Here is a 13,243-nt window from a genome sequence, read left to right on the forward strand (position 1 = left end):
GCTTGGCATGTCAGCATTTTGAAAAACCCTAACTTAACTCTGGTGCCGTGTCACATATAGAAATTTTTTTATATTTGCAATGATAGTAAAACAAACACTTATGTTTTTGATATTTATTTTATATATTTAAATGCCATTTAACAAATAAAAATCAACCAAAAAAATTAGTTCGCGTGTCACTTCTGATATGCATGCCATAGGTTCGCCATCACTGCCCTAGTCTCACCCACTCTTATTCCTACAGCACTTATTAAACCTTCATTTTGTCTTTCCAAAGCAGGTCATTTGTTTTTACAGAAACAACTATCCTCATTCCTTTTGCCCTCAAAATTAATTGTATTTAAAAATATTCAATTAAATGATGTAACAAAGAGATTTGGGGGCAAACATTCTGACCGTTGGTAAGCAAGCAACTCAGGGAAAGGAGTAGGAATACAAGGGAGCGTTGGAAAGTGCCTTATTGGTCTCAGCCTCCAGGGTGCAAATCAGTCCATGGATTTTAGAGACAACACTGAGAGCAGAAATTAATGAGGCATTTCGGTTGAGAGGCAGTCTCTTAAGAGAATTTCAGTTTTCTCTTACTTTTTAATCTCTTGCCATCCTGCCTAGGGCTTTCAAAGTGAGTCATCTTCCTAAATGATTATGCCACTCACCTCATCAAAACCATGCGGCCACTTCTCTATTGCCACAGAGCAAAGTCCTGCATCCAGGGTAAAACCTAAATTCTCAACATGGCACTTAAAGTCCTCAAGGATTTACACCAAACCACCACTCCAAATACACTTGTCTTTTCCATGCTCCAGGGATATATTAATCTACATTGAGTTTGAATATTGAAAACCCATAATAAACTTTATTAATAATTCCCTAAGCAAAGTCCAGGCTTCTTATTAAGTCTCCTGAGTCTCTCTCTTTATTAATAAAACTGCAACAGCTACTGAGGGTATAGGCGAGGGTAGGAGAGGGGCAGAAAGAGATTGCTGCACAGCATTTGTGCTGTGAGCTCTCTAGGGCCCTATGGCAGGTTGTATTTTACACTATGGCTGTGGCAGTATTTCTGGATGGACATGCTCTTCAGAACCTTGCCATTCCTCCTCCCAAGAGGCGAGGTCTCTGTTTTCTCACTTGGATTTGGGCAGGACCTCATAACCATTTCCACAGTTAAAATATGATAGAGGTGATGCTGTATGACTTCCAAAGCCAGGGCGTAGGAAGGATAGTGCTCTCTCCCTTAGGACGCTTGCCCCCACAGAAAATGAAGTCAAACAAGCTTTTTTTGCAGAAAGACCTCATGTAGAAGCCCACCTAGAGAGGAACTCAGGCCCTCAGCTGATCACCCGGTGTTCACTGCCGGACGTGTGAGTGAGAGAACCTTCAGACGACGACAGCCTCCGCTTTCGAGTCAGTTTCGTTGCTGAGGCCCAGACTGATTACAGGAGAGGCAAACGGACCCACTGTGCTGCAGCATGGCCGTCAGAATCTGAGCATAATAAATTGTTACCTTTCCCCACTAAGTTTTGCAGTAATTTATTATGCAGTCATAGTAAGTGGATCAGGCCCTTTGGACAAAAAAGTAGATCAATTGATTGTTTATGGGTTCTCCTCCCATAATTTTGAGTTAGAAATGGTTGGAGAAGCCCCCCATTTTGGATTATTTGTTCAATGTTTTTATCCCAAACTCCCAATCCCATTCTTTTTAAAAATATATATTTTTATTGATTTCAGAGAAGAAGGGAGAGAGAGAGATATAGAAATATCCATGATGAGAGAGAATCAATGATAGGCTGCCTCCTGCATGCCCCCCACTGGGAATTAAACCCTAAACCTGGGCATGTGCCCTGATCGGGAGACAAATCAGTGACCTCTTGGTTCTGCCGGGAGCTGGTCCATCCTTGCTGCTTGACACAGTCGCTGCAGGGAAGAAACATCCCCTAACCTTTGGAATAGAGATTGATAGGATTGGAATCAACTGGTATAAATACAGATGTAACAAGACAACAGGACACAGAACCTAGAGACAGAACCTAGCGAGAGAAAATGGCAAAAGATCCTGGACAGAACCTGGCTACAGAACTTGGTTGGAGAACCTAGCCAGAACCTGACTGAAGAACCTGGCTACAGAATCTGGTTACAAAACCTGGCTGGAGATCCTAGACAGAACTTGAATGGAGAACTGGCTATAGAACCTGGCTGGAGACCCTGACAAGAGAACCCGGCTATGATGATCACCTGAATGCTGCCTCTGTCATTCCTTCTTCACCGACTCCGTCCACACCTTTGGGGACCCCTGGACCTGTTGGGGTTGGACCCCAACATGGTTCATGGGTTGACGCTCAACCATTGAGCCACACTAGCTAGGCCAAATCCCTTCTTTATGGGGAGTGTGAAGGGATACTTGGTGCCTGAACTTGCAATCTCTGCTGATGACTGTCACCCAGTGGCCTCTTGTGCCCTATCACCCATCTTCACTGTGCACTGGCTTGTCAGATGGCTGCCAAAGTTGTCTTACCAATGATTCCTTTATCCTTCTGGGTGCTCCTTAGGTCCCCAGTAAATGTTTAAATGTTAGTCAATGCCATCCTCAGTTGTTTTGGGCAATTTGAAGCAGTGAAATTATTGTATATGTTTCTATGGAAAATTACCTTCTGTTTTAGAATTTCTTCACATATCAATCTGTATTCAAAACAATATTTTCACAGCATTGATGAAAAGGAGGTAAAATTATCATAAAGTGCTGTGGGTAGAGAAGGGGCAAGAGATTCTTTGCTATACTTTTTGCAACCCTCTCATCACCAATTCCAAAACAGTTCCTGCCCCCTTTTCCCCCTTGAAGGCTTTTCTTTGCCTGAAAATCCCTAGAATTGTACCTATGTTTGTAGCCTTTCCCATCATAGATCCTCAATACATGCTTATTTTCTTTAATTTCTGAATTAAATTTCAAAATGAAAATGAATGGTGAAATATTATAAAAAGGATAAGTGAAATAAGGTTTTTATAATATATGTTATATTACATGTGTATTAAGAATATTTTTTTAATCCTCACTGAAGGATTTTTTTCCCATTGTCTTTTAGAGTGAGTGAGAAGGAGGAAAGGAAGGGGGGGGGAGAGAGAGAGAGAGAGAGAGAGAGAGAGAGGGAGAGAGAGAGAGAAACATTAATGTGAGAGAGACACCTCAGTTGCCTCCATGACATGGACTGGGGTCGGGGATCTAACCTACATCCCAGGTACATGCCCTTGACCGGGAATCAAACCCACAACTTTTCAATGCTCTAACCACTGAGTTGGGGCTATGTTATGTTATAATAAGCATTAGAAATTTAAAACAGATTAGAGGCCTCATCTTGAATTCAGGGTGTGTGTGTGTGTGTACATATATACATATATATATATTTACATGTAATGTGGCATATCATTTCCTTCAGCATTTCAATAAATCATTGTTGCCCCTATTTAGGCTTAACTTTATATGTAAAACCAGAAAAGGTTCTAAGGGATCTACGTGGGAGAACCAGGGGATTTTAGTGATGGCAAGTTATCACATACCTAGTGTTTAATCTAGATGATTAGTGGAAGTGTACCCTATTTATTCAGTTCTGATTAAGAATGAGTAAACTCTTACAGCAACTGAATGTGAAAATTTGAACATGGAAGATGGTAGAAAATAGATAAGAAGGAGCAAGAAGGAAATTTCAATGTTTTAACATAGCTTTACTTTAAATTAAAAAGTGTGTTAGCATATTTCTGTTTCAAAATAGTTGCTAAGTATATTGAAAAATTTCTACTTTGGAATTGAAATAAACTACATGAAATAATTGTTTAGAACAAGTACACATGAATGGATTATTCCTTATTAACAATATGATATACATCTTCTATTAAAAATATTAATATCAATCCTTTCATTATGCAAGATTTTTTCCAGCTACAGAATTTCAATTAACATACTCATCTATTTCCATATGAACAGGGATCTCTGTTATTTTACACTAATTCCTAAGATGAATAATGAGATATTGGCTGCAAATGCCTCAAAAAAAAAAACAAACTGAATCTTGTTCGGTGCTTGAAGTAACAAGTCCTGAGCCATGAGTTAATCAAGAAAACTATACATAGGTCTTCATTAATATACCAAGAATCCCACCAATAACAAAATCACTGAACATGCACATTTAATGGTGTAAAATTCAATCACACCCAACTCGTCCATATCTGTATCTTAATAATACCTTGTGTTTATATAGACTAGAACCTTTCTTGTGGAGAGAGCAAAGTTCTTTTGCATTTTTTCTTTGATTATCCGCATGTGAGAGCAGATGCCATTATCCACAAAATATCAAGAAGGTGAAGTAGCTCAGCCAAGGTCATGCTGCCAGAAAGAAATCTAAATCAGCTCTAGACGTTTTGGCTGCAATTAGTGCTCTCCTGAATCCAGAAATAAACAGAACAAAATATATTTCTATTCTTGGACACATACAAGATAGTCTGTGGTCTCCAAGGGTGCTATCATCAGCCTCTGCCTCCCTCCCAGTGCTGTATGCAATGAGCAAGGAGGTTTAGGAGAGATGGAGGTGGCACCTGACAGGAGTTTGGAGGCCTTAATTCTGGAAAATGGTATAAATGGAAACCAGAGACACATGTATATGTTCAACTATTATGAACTGTGACTTGGTCATAGATATTCTGTAGTATGGTTTCAAGGGTTGTTATAACATGATCATTCGTGAACATGGAATTAGGCACAAAGCACACACTGGCTGCTTTGGAAATGCTTGAGGACAGAGGTTTGCGTGTCTGTGGTTCTGGGGTTCCAGGTGCTGATTAATTGTAGAATAGGGGTACAGGAAGTTTGAAGGCAACGTGCAATTAGTAGAGTTGTCTTAGGCTCTTGATATGACTCTAATACTTCTTCAGATGTTATTTTGAAGCCTGATTGGTACTTGTATCTATGTTGATGGTGCCAGATAATGGGGGTAGGGAGGGAAGAAGAAAGAAAGCAAAAATAGATAGAAAGAATAGGAAAGCATGGACTAGAAGTTAGGGTTGATAATAGATCTGGACTGGAAAAAAATCAAAGGCGTATCTGCCCTCATTCCTCTGTTGGAGGGCACTGGAAGTGATACCCATTTGTCATCCTGGACTAGGTGCTCTTTAGAAATCCTTCGTGGTATAGCATTATCTTATCCTGCTTAAGGAAAGAGCTTTTGAAAATTATAGAACATAAAAATGTATTTCCCATGTGCTATGTTCTGTTCATTGCCCTCCCTGAAAGCAGAGAAGTGTGGTTGTTTTTTAAAGGCGATAAGGCACGTAATGTACTACAAGGTCATTTTAACAGCAACAGGTAAAAGAGCAAAATGTCCTCTATTTAGATATGTCAACAGCAAAGCTCACAGAGCACATGAACAGACTGATCCAACACGTTTCCAGAAGATGAAGTTATATTAGAGTCCTGAAGAAAACAAGGCTGAGAAAATTCTGCCCATAAATCAGCAATTACTGGTAGTTAGTCAATATCACAGGTTTGATAAAGTGCCAGAGCCCACTAATGGTATGAGAACATTAAGTCTTTGGTCACAAAGTCGCAGCAAGACCTTGCACGGATTTTCTTGGGAGCTGTCTGGGCTTGGAACTGCTGCTGTGAATAACAAATCAGGTGTTTTTCTCATGCCCTGATTTCTGTGCTGCACTTGCACTTGGTGAAAACAAAGGCAGACTGGAGCAGAATAGCGGCTGGAGACGTGACACATTGGTTGAGAACTTTGACATATAGAAAGTTAAATTGGTCATGTAGTCTTGGCACATGCTTAGAATTCAATCCCCCAAACTCTTCTAGTATTGACTGCTGGATTCTCTTGAAAGATGGGCCAGCAATAGTCTTCTAAGACTAAAGGGATGCCCACTTGTGCCATAGGTTTTTCTCTTGCACCTGCCTTTTCAGTAAAACCAAAATAGAAATGATTACCTCCTTCTAGTCCCAAAGAAATCTAAAATTATCTAAAAAAAGTCAACACAAATGTTTATAATAAAGATTCTATTCACTTACTTAGTTCAAGCCTCCAGTTAAAGTTGAGATTTTGCTTTGTAATATTAGTAACTGTTTACGATAAATCTGCATAGTTCAGATATAATATTCTGCAAGTGAAATGGCCCAAATCTACTCAAAGTATAGTTCAGGGTGTAGTAGCATCCAGATCATCTGAGACCTTGTTAAAAGTTCAGAACTCAGGCTCCAACCCAGAATCAGAAACTGTATTTTAACATAATTCTCAGGAGATTCATATGCATATTAAAGTTGTTTTTTTAATTGAATAAATTTGACATGAAATATTGTGCAAGTTTAAGTACATAACATACTACTTTGATACATGTATATATTGTAATATGCTTGCATTACATGTAGTAATACTTATTGCATTGCCTTATTATAGTACAATATTATTGTCTATATTCATTACAGTGTGCATTTAGTCTCTGACTTATTTACTACTTGTTACATGTTTTTAGCCTTAAAGACCATCCCTTTAACCCCTCTCCCATGCCCTGGTAGCTGCCATTTACTCCCTATTTTTTACAGATTTAACTTTTTTAGATTCCACATATAAATGATGTTCAGTATTTGTCTTTATCTGACTTATCTCACTTGTGCTTAAGGTCCGTTCATGGTGTATCAAATGGGAGGATTTCTTCCTTTCTCATGCCTGAATAGTATCCCATTGCACATTAAAGTTTGAGAAGTATTGGCCCATATGACTTTTAGTATTTTTTACTGTAAGCAGTATTTGTCAGGTATTCCACATAAAAGAATACCTGCTTAGCCCAGCCCTGTGGTTCAGTGGTTGAGCATCAACCCATGAACCAGGAGGTCATGGTTCATTTCTCGATGGGGGAGGGAGGTTGGGAGCTCGATCCCCAGTAGGGGATACAGGAGGCAGCCAATCAATGATTCTCTCTCATCACTGATGTTTCTATCTCTCTCCCTTACTCTCTGAAATCAATAAAAATATTTTTTAAAGTTAAAAAAAAATAAAAAAGAATACCTGCTTAGATTCCCATCTATAGTTGGAGGTACAGACAAAATTGGAATAGAAAAAAAACACACACCAAACACAATTTGTGATGTGAAGTCCAACTCTTGATCAAAATGAACATAAATTCTTATTAGAGGGAGAGAAAAATACTGACATTGTCCTTACAAAAAAATGGCCCCTCCCATTCTCAAAAAATGACCTTCAAAGAAAGTATCTCAAACACCCACTCTTCTGAATTTCAAATACTTGTGTTGGTTCCCTAAAGAGATACTTCTGAGTGATTGCATTAAGCTTGCTTTCTAGCTATACTAAAGGCTATGGAAAAATATTCATTATTAGGGAAATAGGACACACAAATATGAAATTGGCTTAAGACCTCTCATCCTATAAAATAGTCCAACACCATCTGAGTAGCAATCTATTTAGTAAATAGTAAATAAAGTGCCCAGTTCCATAACAGATCGATCCCAATTGACCACTGTTAAATCTTGTCTGGCCCACCTCCAAGTTGCTTGTGCTGTCCTGGCAGCCGCAGGCATTCCCAGGGGGCAGGAAGCCAGGAGGCGGGCGGAAGGGGGAAAGCTGCCAGCAGCCCATCCTGGCTTCTCACCCTCTGCTCTTAGTGACTTTCTTTGTGAGTCATTTGATTTGGAAGAAAAGACCCTTCCTCTAAAGCAATCAATTATCTCAACATTAAAGGCTGAAATGATAAGCAAGGAAAAATAGCAAGAGAATAGTATATGATAGGGAACTTTATCTTTGGTAACATTTTGAGAAACCATGAGAGAAGAAAGCCAATTTCTCCTCAAAATTCAGAAAACCTTTTATATCAATTTATTACCAAGGGCAGGGAGGGGTAAGCCTTGTTTTAAATTTGTTTTCTATATTTCTTTTTAAATGTCTTTCTATTGTTTGTTTCCATTTTCATGGAATATCTTTTTCTATCCCTTTACTTTCAGTCTGTGTGTGTCTTTCTATCTGAAGTGAGTGTCTTGTTGACAGCATGTGTAAGGGTTTTGTTTGGAGACACTTCTTTATGTTCCAAAGCACATGGGTTACCCAGAAAATCCTATTATCAAACTTTTTTTGTTTTAAATATACAGATTATCTTCCAATGGGAAAGGGACAGTGACAGTTGTGCAAGAGCGCAAATAAATGGGTGAATATTGCTTGTTTATCTGGATAATCTAGTTCCCTTAAATTTTCCTCTGAGGATGAAACAATTATGAGAGATTGAAGGCTTTGAATTACATGGAACATTAATATTGAAACTCTCAGATAATCACATATCACTTTTGCTTTACTTGTATGGATAGAAAATCTTTACTTTCTTTTTTTTCTGTTGATTATTGTGTCACTCTGTGAGTAGACTATAGGGCTTTGCCTAATACAGATACACAGGAACTCTCAAAAGTTCACTTGAGCCCTAGCCAGTTTTGCTCAGTGAATAGAGCGTCGGCCCGAAGACTGAAGGATCCTGGGTTTGATTCTAGTTAAGGGCACATACCTTGGTTACAGGCTGGATCCCAGGCCCTGGTTGGGGGACGTGCAGGAGGCAACCAATTGATGTGTCTCTCATATCAATGTTTCTCTCTCTGTGTCTCTCCCCCTCTCTTCCACTCTCTCTAAAAATCAATGGGAAAATATCCTTTGGTGAGGATTAACAACAACAAAAAGATCACTTGAAAAATGAAAAATTATTAAAAAGAGGGATTACCTGGGCAATGGCCACAAGGTTCATTTTCACGGCTATGTGTTCCAGCCATCAAAGAACCATAGGCATGAAGTTACTTCAGGAAGAGCTCTATTCTGCCCACTGTCTCCAGGTAGTATTTCTCCTATATTATTCTTGACCACTAAAACTCTTTCATTATACTAAGTTTTCAAGTAAATGATCCAAGCTACATAAAAAAGGAACAGTGCAAGTCAAAACAGTACTAACTATGTTAGTTTTTATTTTTAAAATATTTTAAAAACTATGTCATGATATTTCTACTAGACCTGTGCTAATTCAAACTAAAGTTTTTCAGATTATTTTAAGCCATATATTTGGTTTCTAGTTTGTACTCACTTATCAAAGATATTAGACGTTATTCATTGAAAGCCACAAGTTAAGAGACCTACATTTGAGTCTTGGCTTTGCAAGCAACTTGCCATAAATTTGGGGGTAAATTATCTAGTCTTTCTAGGATTTTCTCTTCTCTGGTAACAATTGAAAGGATTAGACTAGAATAAACTTGAAAGTTCTATTCTGACAATTTGTGCTGGAAAGACTCAATTTCTGATCTTCAGCACATTTTAATCCCATATAATAAAAACCTAATATGCTAAGTGTCTGGTGTCCAGTCAGCTGTTCAACCAATCAAATGCTAATGATATGCTAAGGCTGCTCAACCACTTGCTATGACCACCAGGGGGCAGACAGTCAACTGGTCAACCAGTCACTATGATGTGCACTGACCACCAGGGGGCAGACCCTCTGACCGGTAGATTAGCTTCCTGCTGGGGTCTGGCCGATCAGGACTGAGCGAGATGGGCTGGACATGCCCTGGAGCCCTCCTGTGGTTCCTCCCCAATTGGCCAGCCTCCCGTGTCCCTCCCTGGCCCCAATCGTGCACTGGTGGGGTCCCTCGTCCTGGCCTGCACTCTCTTGCAATCTGGGGCCCCTCGGGGGATGTCAGAGAGCTGGTTTTGGCCCAATCTCACAGACCAGGCCTCTAGTAACAGTAATAATATTCATACATTTGCATACTACTTTATAGTTCACAAAGTGCTTTCACATATATGATCTCTTTTAAAACTCTCCCATGCCTATGAGTTGAGCACAGTTCACAGAGCTGAGAACAAGCTCAGAGAAGTAGTAACTAATCCAAGATCACAGATTTGCGTACATGGCAGAGCAGCATAGACAGGTCCTCCTACCCCCGTGTTCAATTTTCTTTCTACTGTATTCAGCTACTTCAAGGTGATGGGAAAATGGGAGCATGATTAGTTCAGTTTTTGTTAAATCATAAAGTAATGTGATATCATTTTGTAAAGTAATATGATTTAAAGTCAAAGAATTAGGTTTCATTGACAGTTCTAACACTGATTTGGGGAAGTCACTTAACCTGTCTGAGCCTCATTTTCCTCATCTGTGAAAAAGGGGTTTGGACTTCATGACTTTTGGGTTTATTTCTCGCTTAAAATTTTTATTTTCTTCTTCATGACTGTAACTGTTTCTAGATTAATATTATGATAGATCAATATTAAAATGAAACTTTTTTATTGACTGTACGAGGTTTAAAAAAGTACACTAAGATCACTCGTACTAGCTATTATTCATGCTTTTTTGTCACTGGCATATTAAAAACCTTGAACTAACATTACAGATGGAAGACCGCTTTCCAACAAACTAGTTAACTTAAAATTTCACACAGAGATAAATTATTTTCACTGAGTTATGTAGGAAATGCGTGGAGTTGCATTTTCTGAGAGGTCTTGACTTGATAGAAAACCTTACTTGGGAACCAGTGATAGAAAACCTCATTGTGAAGACATTTTTGGCCCTTCCGGCAGTGTGCTGAATGATGGTATCTTATTGTCATGCATACTCCTCACCCCGAAAGTTTCTAATTGGTAGACATTCCATTTTAAAATTTAAAAAAGCATTTGAAAATAGTGAAAGGTTATGATGATGAGTGTTTCGAGATTAGAAACAAAGAAGAGTTTTGAACCTGCTCCTTCTTTGCCCGCCTCCCCGTCTGAGTAGACCATTGTAACTTTTGAAGCTAACAGAATGGATCATAACCAGCTTGCTGAGCTGGTGACTTCATGCACAATTAAGCTTTGTTTGGACTTACTTTATTTGTAATAATGCTGTTAAGGCGTGGGATGCTATTCAGCTGCAAACAACATTCCATTTAATAACTAGGCATTAGTTCCCCCATTAAATCAGTGCCATCACTAACTGATAAGTATCGCCCTTTTCCATGGCCTCACTTGACTCTTCTGCCCAGTGAACAAAGCATGGCAATGGCACAGACCTTGAGACAAGAACATTGGAGGGAGGGTAGAGTGAGCAATGATGGCCCAAATTCCATTTAGTCACAGAAATGGGACTTTGTCCTAGTCTTTTCTTTTCCTTAAATATAAACTTGCATACTTTCTGAGCAGCACTTTAAGTGCCTTTAAAAACAAAAACTAAACAAGCACATTAAATAAAATAACAGCACCAACTACTACATCTCTTAAACACCAGAGATGAAAATGGATGGAGGGTCATGCACCAAAAGATATACATAAAAATGTTCATAGCAGCATTGTTTGTAATAATTGAAATTAAAGACAGCTCAGTGCACATCAGGAGAATAGATAAATACATTATGGTCTATTTATACAATAGAAACTCAAGATGCTACCGCTACACTCAATGGCATAACTGTCACAAGACTAATGTTGAGAGAGAGAGAAGCCAGACTCCAAAGAGTGTATATTGTATGAATCCATCTTTATAAAGGCAAGAACTTAGCAAAATTAATCTCTGGTATTAAAAGTCAGGACAATGGTTACCCTTGGGGAGGAGTAAAGGGTACACATTTAGGAGAGCATGTGGGGGTTTCTGGGTGTTAGTAGTTATCTTCTTTTTAAAAAAAAAATCTGAGTGCTGAATACATCAAACTACACTCATATTTTGGTCATTTTCTGAATATATTTTATACTTCAATGAAAAGTTTATTTGGAATTATGTTAGAAATGAGAAACTGCTTTAGGTAGATTGGGTCTGAGTGCCCTGAAGGCATCAACTCAATTAAGTCTCACCTGCAACCATAAAGGGTCAGTTTTATTTATTTATTAACAAATTCATTTATCATTTGTAATCCACTTTTGACTTTAGAATAGACTGAGATTTATAGAAAAGTTACAATGAGGATACCATAGAGGGTTCATGTATACCACTCACCTATTTCCCCCTTATTCTTAACATTTTACATTATAATAGTACATTTCTTACAACTAAGAAATCAACATTGGTATTACTATTAGCTAAATTCCACTCTTTATTCCAGTTTCACTAGTTTTCCCACCAATGCCCTTTTCATGTTCCAGAATCCCATGCAAAGTACCATATTACATTTACTGGTTCTGTCTCCTAAGTTTCTCGTTTCTTCTCTTTTCTTTTCCTTTCCTTTCTTTTCTTTTCTCTTCTTTTCCTCTTTCTTTATTTTTTTTCATTAACTTGACAATTTGTTCAGGCATTTGGTAGAATATCTGAGTATTCTGATGTTATCTCAAGGTTAGATTGGGTTTATGGGTTTTAAGGAAGAATATCACAGGGAGGAAGTGACCTTCTCATCACACCATGTCAGGGTGCATGTTATCAACTTGGGTTATCACTAATGCTGTTCACTTTCATCTGGTCTAGGTGCTTGCCAGGTTTCTCCACAATAAAGCTACTTTCCACTCCTCCATAGTCTTTGGAAGCAAGTCATAAGTGCTGCCCTCACTCAAGGGAGGTTGACGAGTAAGCTTCAATTCCTTTTTAAAATTTACTGTTTTGTATACAATTCATACTACACATCAGATATCAGCTCAGTTCATATATATAATTTATAAATAAATATCATTATTGTGCCTCTTTAGGAGCAATCAGAAAACAAGTATGTGTAGTTCAACATCTCGTCATTATTAAATGTTTTGCTATCTTAACAGAAACCTTGTCATAAGATAAATATCGCAAACTTTTAAAAAGGTAATATTATATATATTGAAAATAAAAAACGACTAAGGGAGACAGTGAGAGCATCTTCATCAGAGGTAATGATCACGGGCTTCTGAATGTTGGGAGGGAAGTGAGCCTGCAGGATTGATTTTTATTTGGGGAGTAGAAATTTGCATAACTATGGGGAGGAGTAAAGGGTATGCACCTGGTAGAAAACATAGCTTTGTTCTACTTTTCCTCTTAGGACTTACCACCTGCAATCCCTATGCATCACCGAATCCACTCACCCTGGACTGAGGAAGCCCTAGCAGGCCTACACTACAGGTGGCAGGGCGGTGGGAGGAAGCGGTCATTCCCGCGGTGGACTTGCAGCCGCTGCCCACCAGCGAGTAACTGTACAATATATAGGGCACGCCCAGGACTGGGAACCCGCCGCCTCGGAGAGGGCGGTCCCGACGCCTCCAAGGGACCCCAGCGAGAGCCCCGCCTCCTGGCCCCGTCCCGCCCTGGC

Source organism: Myotis davidii, unplaced genomic scaffold (genome assembly GCF_000327345.1).
Source record: "Myotis davidii unplaced genomic scaffold, ASM32734v1 scaffold269, whole genome shotgun sequence".
Classification (NCBI taxonomy): domain Eukaryota; kingdom Metazoa; phylum Chordata; class Mammalia; order Chiroptera; family Vespertilionidae; genus Myotis; species Myotis davidii.